This window comes from Macrotis lagotis, chromosome 1, assembly GCF_037893015.1.
Source record: "Macrotis lagotis isolate mMagLag1 chromosome 1, bilby.v1.9.chrom.fasta, whole genome shotgun sequence".
NCBI lineage: Eukaryota > Metazoa > Chordata > Mammalia > Peramelemorphia > Peramelidae > Macrotis > Macrotis lagotis.
The window spans coordinates 165,765,653-165,775,583 of NC_133658.1; the positions used below are offsets into that span (position 1 = coordinate 165,765,653).

A 9,931-nucleotide genomic window follows, 5' to 3' on the forward strand; every position below is an offset into this window, starting at 1 on the left:
CCTCCCTCAGAGCTCCAACTCACCTGTCCAAATTAGGCCAATGCTGCTGCTGGAGAAAAATCCTGAGGTAGGTGTTCTTTCTTCTGGCTTTTCTTTCTGGGTTTTGTGAGTCAGATCTCTTTTAAGAGGTTTGTTTCATGTGATAGAGGGGGAAAGATCAGGAGACTTTAGAACTGTGCCAGTCTTCTCTTGGCTGGAAGTCAAAGGAAGACATTTAAAAGCCATCAGCAGCAATAGCCATAGGAAACCCAGCTCAGTAAGGAACCTAAAATTCTGATACTCTGAACCAACACTTTTTGATCTGGCTGACAGGTAAAAATCCAGCAACATCTACTCTTGAAAAAAACCTGTGTCAAGAACATATAAAGTACAGATCAGGAGGGCAGCAGTCCTACGTTGCTCTGAATCATAACATTTTGGGATCATTGAAAGCTTGCAGATCCCTGCCTATTCCTGGAATCCTGAAACAACAAAACACGAAAGAAAAAAGCAACATTATCAGCCTAGAACTTCCATGTAGCAGTTCTACAGAGCTCAGCTCTAATATCAGGTTTGAAATCAAGTAGCAGGTTGAAAGAATTAAAGTAAGAAAAGAATAGAAAACTGATGTGCCGGGAAGCAGAAGAGCAGGAAGAAGGGCCAGGAGCTTTTGGGGCCTAGCTGCCTCGGTATCACTATGGCCAGCCAGTCGCAGGGGATTCAGCAGCTGCTGCAGTCAGAGAAGATTTCTGAGGCCTGCAAGTGGAAGAAGCGGAGACTGAAGCAAGCAAAAGAAGAAGCTTAGGCTGAGATTGAGCAATCCCGACTACAGAGGGAGAAAGAGTTTAAAGCCAAAGAAGCTGCCGCTCTTGGTAGCCATGGCAGCTGCAGCTCTGAAGTAGAGAAGGAAACCTTGGAGAAGATGTCTGTCCTCCAAAACCACTTCCAGGGGAACAGGGAAGAAGTCCTGGAAAACCTGCTGCCTTTTGTGTGTGACATCCATCCAGAAATCCATGAGAACTACTGCATAAATGGATAAGATAAAAGGAATAAGCTCACATTTGAAAGATGGATTGGCAGTTCAATTTGCCCTTTTGTAGAATGTGAAGCTTTATCCATGATGCAATTGTATAAAGATTTTAAATTATTTCTGTATAGTATTTGGTATAGTACTTCAATCATTTTGGAGTCTAGAGAATATAGCTTCATAAAGACTGAAAGCTCATCCAAAGACTTAACATTCTTTTTTTTTTCTTATTTCATACTAATTCATTTATTGAGTACAGCTTTTTTGTGCCTTTTAGTTGGTAACCTGGAGAATGCTACATGTTTTCCTAGATGGTTTCAATGATAAAGAAAAGTCCAAGAAAGGAATTAAAATGTATTTGAATATGTATTCTAAGTAACATTCTTAAGATCTTCATTACTGTAAACATCAGAGAAATATTGGAAAGAAATGGGAATGCTTAAAATAGCCCTAGCTAGATGAGTTTTAGTGTAATAATGTTACTGATAGAGCCATTTAGAATCCTTTGAGTTACCCTTGATGGAAGAAAACCAGCTGACAGAACTCAGGTGCTTATGAAGACCTTGTTACATTTAGTACTCTTATGGTCTTTTGAAAGTAAAGACTATTCAATATAACTGTTCCTTAGCTTGAATTTTTTCCTTTGACTCAGGCTTTTTTAAAGCAATTAGTCTAAAAAAGTCAGTTGCTCAATTACATTGCTTGAGAAATTGATGGTCTCCAAAGCCTTCAAGCCTTCAAAAAATGTATATTATGGATACTGTAGGGAGAAAAAAGAATAAATTGTCTTCATGTTAAGCAGAACATGTTAAATCTGTTGGCCTTTTCTCAGAGGGGTTCCCCATATTACTGACTTTCTGTATCTTATTTAATTTGAAAAATAGTTTCTGGTGTTCTAGATGTTTAAAGCCAATACATGCCATATATAGGCATGTAAGTTTATTATGTATGGGTCACCGAATTCAATCAAATATTTATTGAACTTCTACTCTGTGCTCAGTATTGTGTTGGGTTTAGTGAGGGCAGCACTAAAGTTATGGGTACAGGTACAAAAGGAGAAGGTGCCAACCACTCCTCAAGGAATTCTTAGTCTACCCTTTTGTGGTTGCTAAGCTTTTTCATTATGGGAGAATGCACTGGAATTCATCGAGATTTCTTAAGGAAAATCTCATTCTACTGCTGACCCATCTTCTTCCTGTTAGAGGAAAGCTGTTACATTAAAAACATCTTCTATTACATTAGTACCATTTTCTCAAATCTCAGAAGTTTTAGAAGTGTTAAAAAAAAGAAGTGTTGCTGGCACAACTTTAAACTTGGAACCTCAGAGTTTATAAGACATGATAACTGTAAATCTGGCCCCTAGCATTTATTTTCCAGTTCCCCTCTAGAGAACTCCACTAGATACCCATTCCAGCTTGGTGATTCTCTAGAAAAGGTCACATTGTCTTAAATAAGTGTTGTAAAGATAGACCCCTGAATCATTTGAAGTAGTTGCACTGTAGTTTGACCAATAGGACTTCTTGTTCTTAGTAATATAGGGAGTTCTTAGTGAAAAAACTCCTACAAATGCAGGTCAGCATTTGTCTTAAGTCTGTTTGCCAATAGTCTCTTTTTCTCCCATATTAGACCTGTGAGAATTGATCTGTGAAATTTGTGATGGCTCTTCTCAGATTTCTACCTATTGCCATTTAATAACTTTTACTTCTCCCCATTTCAAGGACCACTTTTTCTTAAGATACCTCTCCCCTCAAAAAAAGAAATATAAAGGAGAGGCATGATCATATTCAATTTCTGAGATCTGCCTACTGCCATAATTCTGTATATCTTTAGTAGTTGCTTTGTTCTATCACTTCTTCCAACCCTTGGCCATCCCAATTCACTTATATCTCACATGTTAAATTTCTCATCTAATTGAGAAAACCTTTGATCCTAAACCCACATATTCAGGAAACAACTAGATTAATCATCTAACTATCTTGGAAACCATTCAACATGGTCAGGGGCTAATAAATCCTTTTCTGAGTGGCATGGTTACCTATCTCCCAATGTCATGAGGAAAGCTCTATTAAAAACTTTATTTATTCAATTATTTCTGGGTAAAGGGACTACACTGGGTTTATGTTTCTAATTTGGTAGAGGTCATACCAACCTTGCTTCTAACTGGGTAGAGGTCATGACACTAATCTGAATAGGTTCATCTGCATTTTGTATGTGTACAACTGTGATATACATTGACTTGGATGAGTTGACTATTAGCATTCACCATTGTATGGTTCTTGCTTAATTGCAATTATTATCATTCCCAGTTGAGGGAACCAAAACTTAAAGGAGGTAAGGGGGGGAAGTTAATCCTTTGTAACAATTTAATTTTAATAGTGGTTACCATACTTTTGGACTAACCATGTTTCTTTTTGTATGGTGCCTGACATTCGCAAAAATAGAAGTAAATGATTAATAAATGCTTTTTTGAACCTAAAAAAAAAAGAAAAGAAGAGAAACTGATGTAAAAAATCTAGTATGGTGGTAGAAAACCCTGATTTAGAGGGTTCATAAGAGTTATCTTTAAGTAATTAAAAGGCAATTACCTTGGGAAAGTTATGAAACAGACAGATCTAGTCACAAAGAGTAAAATTTGAAGAGGAAATTTCAACTAGATGTAAGAAAAAGCTTCCCCCCAAATTAACTGTAACATGAAGCAGAACAGGTTGTTTGCAGTTTTTACCTCAGTGAAAGTCTCCAAGTAGTGGCTCAATGACCACTTGTGGAATGTATGAGAGAAGAGATTATTTTTCTAGTGTGGATTTTACTAAACTGATGAGGAGGTCCTTCTAATTCTCACATCACATTTTGTGATTTATAAGTTTTATTTTATGATTGGTACCTTAAAGTGATCTAGATGATTGATTAAGCTGTTTTTTTAAAAAAGTAATTTAACAAATAAAGCAATCATTTACATAATATAGTATAATGAAAAAGATAATTGTGTATGAAACTGAAAATCTATTATGTATAACATGTTATTCCTTTTAAATATTTTATAAAGTTAGTAAGTAAATTTCTCTTTTTTAACTTAGTTTTTGAAATTCTCTATCTCAATATCTTAAATAGACTTACCTTTTAGATAGTCACAGACATAAATCAGCTAACTTAATGGAGTTTTTTTTTCAGATCCAAAGCAATTTTTAAGGCTTCTTCACTCACAAGTTTTATTTTTTTTTCTACCAGTGGTTTTAATCTTTCTTAAAGCAAAATCTCTAAGTATTCTGTTATTTCCAGTGAAGTAACTACTTGAAATGAGAACGGAGTTTAAAAAAAACATGTTCCTGGTACTTTGTTGCATGTTAAAAAAAATAAATGAGGAGGAAAAGATAGAGGAGAAGGAGGAGACATTGTATAGAAAACTCAGCTTCAAATTTGTATGCATTGAAAGGCAAACTCCTGAACTATCAGCAAATCATGTGTTACTCAACTAACTTTCAGTATTATGGACAATAGTATTGTCTTCCCTCCCAGAACAAGTACATTTTTTATTCTCCTCAAACCTCTCTAGATATGTCAATTAGTTTACTGTCTTCTCTAAATTCAAATGGTTTTGTTTTGTTTTTCCTTCCAAAGAAGTAAGATAATTCATGGAAATTTCAAACCAAAAGAAAATTTCTAGGAAAGACATAACACGAGCATTTTCCAAGCATATTTCTTTTTTTATTAAAGATTTTATTTATCTTGACTTTTACAATTTTTCCCCTAATCTTACTTCCCTCCCCCACCCCCACCGCCACAGAAGGCAGTTTGTCAGTCTTTACATTATTTCCATGGTAAACATTGATCCTAACTGAGTGTGGTGAGAGAGAAATGATATCCTTAAGGAAGAAACATAAAGTATAAGAGATAGCAAGATCAGACAATAAGATATCAGGATTTTCTTTTCTAAATTTAAGTTAGTAGTCCTTGGTCTTTGTTCAAACTCCACAGTTCTTTCTCTGGATATGGATGGTATTCTCCTTTGCAGACAGCCCCAATTTTTCCCTGATTCTTCCACTGATGGAATGAGTGAGTCCATCAAAGTTGATCATTGTCTCCATGTTGCTGTTTGGGTGTATAGTGTTTTTCTGCTTCTGCTCATCTCACTCAGCATCAGTTCATGCAAATCCCTCCAGGCTTCGCTGAATTCCTATCCCTCCTGGTTTCTAATAGAACAATAGTGTTCCATACATATACCACAGTTTGCTAAGCCATTCCCCAATTGAAGGACATTTTCTTGATTTCCAATTCTTTGCCACAACAAACAGGGCTGCTATGAATATTTTTGTACAAGTTATGTTTTTACCCTTTTTCATCATCTCTTCAGGGTATAGACTGAGGAGTGGTATGCTGGATCAAAGGGTGTGCACATTGTTTTTACAAATAATGCTTTTTATACATTAATAAAATATTCTTGATAAAGAGTAAACAAAATACCCCCTCCCACCCAAAAAATAGACTCGCTTGAGTGATAAAGCAAAGGGGAAAGAAAAAAATTAAAATTAAAAAAACAATAATAGTAATGATTATAGGTATGGCCAGGTAGTACAATAGATGAAGCACCAGCCCTGAAGCCAGGAGCACCTCAGCCCATATATGGCCCATACACCCAACAATCACCCAGCTGTGTGACACGCAAGCCACCCCAAACCCACTGCCCTGCAAAAACCAAAAAGAAAAAAAGAAAAAAAAAGACTCAAAATAAAATAAAATAAAATAGTAATAATAGTAGGGGTGGCTACATGGTGCACAGAGCATTGGCCCTTGAGCCAGTACTACCCGGGTCCAAATCTGGCCTCAGACACCCAACGATCACCCTGCTATGCAGCCCCAGGCAGGCCATCCAACCCCATTTGCCCCCCCAAAATAATAATAATAATAATAATAATAATAATAATAATAATAATAATAATAATAATAATAAAGAATATACTTCAGTCTTTGTTCCAACCCCAACAACTCTGTCATGAGTGGATCACATTCTTTATGATAAGTCCATCGCAAAAGTAACTTCCATATTTTCCCACCTTTGCCATTGCTGATCGCAACTCCCTCGTTTCGTATTTCTCCACTACCATGTACTATATTTTCTCTCTCCTTTCACTCTGACTCTGCTGTGGGGTAGCTGAGTGGTGGAGCAGAAAGATCCCTGGTCCTGGGGCCAAGAGGCCTAGAGCCCCCTACCATCCCTTAGGCCCAGCATTCACCTGGCCCTATGGTCCCGGACAGGCCATCCAATCCCAGCCCCTTGCAAGAAGTTAAAAAGACAATGTGTTATATCTGACCACTCTTCCCCCATGGTCCATCCTCTCCTCCATCACTCACATTCTCCCCTTCCCCCTGCCATGCTTCCTACTCCAGATGCCTATACCTCATTGAGTATATATGCTGTTTCCTCTCCTAGCCACCTTTGATGAAAGCAAAGATTCCCTCATTGCCCCTTGTCTTCCCCCCTTCCATATCATTGCAATAGCTCATTGTAATAAAGAAAAATCTTATTATATGAAATATCTTGGCCTATACCCCCTCTCCTTTTCCTTTCTCCCATTACATTTCCCTTTTTTCTATTGACTCCATTTTTACACCATATTTTATCTTCAAATTCAGCTTTCTCCTGTGCTTCAACTATAAAACCTCCCTCTACCTGCTCTATTAACTGAGAAGATTCATATGAGTATTATCAGTGCCATTTTTCTATGCAGGAATACATGCAGTTTGTCATCATTAAGTCGCTCATATTTTCCCCTTCTCCTCCAATCTCTATGCTTCACCTGAGTCCTGTATTTGAAGATCAAACCTTCTGTTAAGCTCTGGCCATTCCAACAAGAACATTTGAAATTCTCCTGGTTTATTGAAAGTCCATTTTTTTCCCTGGAAGAGGACATTCATGTTTGCTGGGTAGTTGATTCTTGGTTGCATTCCAAGCTCTTTTGCCTTCTGGTATATTATATTCCAAGCCCTATGAGATATTAATGTAGTAGCTGCTAAGTCCTGTGTGATCCTGACTGCAGCTCCACGATATTTGAATTGTGTCCTTCTGGCTGCTTGTAATATTTTCTCTTTGACTTGGGAGTTTTGGAACTTGGCTATAATATTCCTAGGGGTTGGTTTTTTGGGATTTCTTTCTCAGGGGATTGGTGGATTCTCTCCATTTCTATTTTGCCCTCTGCTTCTAGGATATCAGGGCAATTTTCCTGTAGTAATTCTTTGAAAATGATGTCAAGGCTCTTTTCCTGATCATGACTTACAGGTATTCAATAATTTTTAAATTATCTTTCCTAAATCTGTTTTCCATATCAGTTGTTTTTTCAATGAGATGTTTCACATTTTCTTCTAATTTTTCATTTTTTTGGTTTTGAAGTAATGAGTCTTGATTTCTCGTAAATTCATCCAACTCCCTGAGTTCTATTCTTTCTCTGAAGGATTTTTTTTCCTCAGAGAGTTTTCTAATCTCTTTTTCCATCTGGCCAATTTTGATTTTTAAAGCATTCTTCTCCTCAATAACTTTTTGAACTGTTTTATCGATTTGATCTAAGCTGGTTTTTAGCATGCTTTTTTCCTCAACATTTTTTTGTATTTCCTTGACTAGGCTGCTGACTTCATTTTCATGGTTTTTCTGCATCTCTCTCATTTCTTTTCCCAGTTTTTCTTCTAACTCCCTCATTTGATTTTCAAAGTCTTTTTTTGAGCTCTGTCATAGCTTGATCCCAATTTCTGTTTTTCTTGGAGTCTTTAGATGCACTCCCACAAGGGTCTCAGTGTTTGAGGGTCTGTCTTCCCTCCTGGTCTGTGAATGACCATATGTACCCCCCTCTGCTATGGGGTTGAGGTGGAGGGGGCCCCTGCTGTTCTATTGGGGGGGGGCTAGACTGGGATCAGGATCTGAATGTGGTCAGAGCCCCAGAGTCCTGTTCCAGGGGCAAAGGACAGAGCTTGGCAGTCTCTTTCTTCACTCTCCTCCCTCAGCTCAATGGGCTCATGCCCTGGGGGCTCCTGCTTGTTGGCTCTGCCTGCTTATGTTCCTGGATCTGGAATGCAGTGGCCAAGCTGCTAGCTGTGTGCCCTGAGGGCTGGACTTCATGTGCTCACTCTGGCAGAGTTCCCCCACTGTTCCCCCAATTTATGACCCATGCTCCCCAGAGCCTAGCTCAGGAAACTAACCTGCTGCTGTGAGCCATGGCTCCCAGTGGCCTGGGGCTGCCTCCAGGAGGCTGAAGTTCTTTCTCTCTGGCAGGCTACCCCTCTGGTGGGCCTCCCCTCCGACCCCGGGGAGCAGAGCCTTTCTGCTCTTTTCCAGGTTACCTTGAATAGGAGAACTGCCTCACTGGGTCCCTCAGTGTGTTCTGTCTCTCAAAAATTTAGTTAAAGTCCTTACTTTTGAAGATTTATGAGAGATCACCTAAGACAAGATCCACTCTTGGCTCCGCCCCCCCAGCATATTTCTTATAAAATGCTCTTTTACCACTGATAAATGTAAATACTACCCTGTCTTTACCTCCCAGATAAAAAAAAAATCTGTGGTTACCATATATTCCACTTATATCTCCATTTCTAACTTATTTTTCATTTATTATGAATTCTTTGTAATTAGCACTGGCATATTTTAATTATATTAGTCAATGTTTTCCCTATATGACTAGACTGAGAATTACTGGAGGACAATAATATTTATGATATTTTTTTGTTCCCTCAATCATTTTTAAAGCAAGACTGAATATTTAAAATATTAAAACTCTTAATTTTTTAACTTCAACTGACTAGTAAGAAAATCCATGATTCCCATCTTAACTTGTTAGATTTCTTCATATCCCTTTCTCTTTTCCCAGTCACTCTACCCTCAGTTCATTCAACATAAATGCACTAATGCCTTTTCATCTGAAGGAGATCTGTAGTTTTTTTTCCTCAATCAACTTTCCATATCACATATCTGTCCCTCAGTATTGAACTTATTTCTACCAACATAGACAGACATTTCACTGGCAAAACATGGGAACTGCAAAGATGGATATTGAATTGAAGTCAGTCTTAACTACAGGAAGATTGGCAGCTGCCAACAAAGAACATTGTGAGAGGTTCTAGGAAGGACTACTTCACCCAAAATTATGTCTCCCTTAAGCTGACAAAAGGCAGATGATATCTGAAAGGTGAAATATGGTAAATTACTATCAAATAGAAACTTGATTTAATCAATGTCCTTGGATTAGCTAGGCCTTAAATGATAAGCAGACTTTAAGGGAAATGGGTATAAAATTGGTATATTTGAGGGATGAGATACTTGAAATTCTGAGCAGCCTGGATGGTAAAGAGAAAATGGAAGTGAAACAGTTGTGTTCATATTTGTGTGTGTGTGTGTGTGTGTGTGTGTGTGTGTGTGAAGAGGGAAGCATAAAGGCACTAGAAGTTATAGAAAGTGTTGAAAGGGAAGATGGGGAACACAGAACTAGGAAGAGATACAGAAAGAGAAGACTGCCTTCCCAATTTTACTTAGCCCTTTTGACAGGTAGGGAATGTTGGATATACATATAGTAACATTCTGTTCACCACTTGTCTAAATAGTAATAAATCATCAGTAAATTCCTGGTTCTGTTTAGGAGGTTTTTACTTCAAAGTCAAAAATTCACAAACAGGAACCTTTCATTAACTCTGGAGGGGAAATGGCTTCATTTTACTTCAAATTGTATATTTTGGTTATTTAATAGGAGTAGATAGTGCTAACTAAAATCAGCTAGCTAATGAAACCTGTTTTGAATCAAATGCCATATATATATATCTATATATATCTCATGGAAAATTATTTTCATATTCATATATTTATATACATATATATGTGTGTTTATGTGTGTAACAAGCCTTCATCTATACTAAATGCTTGAACTTGCTTATTTAAATATGAAACAACTTAGC

General features: G+C 37.5%; 1 pseudogene; it reads left to right on the forward strand.

The window, feature by feature from the left end:
• Positions 1–676: 676 nt before the first annotated feature.
• Positions 677–1,018, forward strand: LOC141514666 (V-type proton ATPase subunit G 1 pseudogene; annotated as a pseudogene).
• The last annotated feature ends 8,913 nt before the right edge of the window (positions 1,019–9,931 follow it).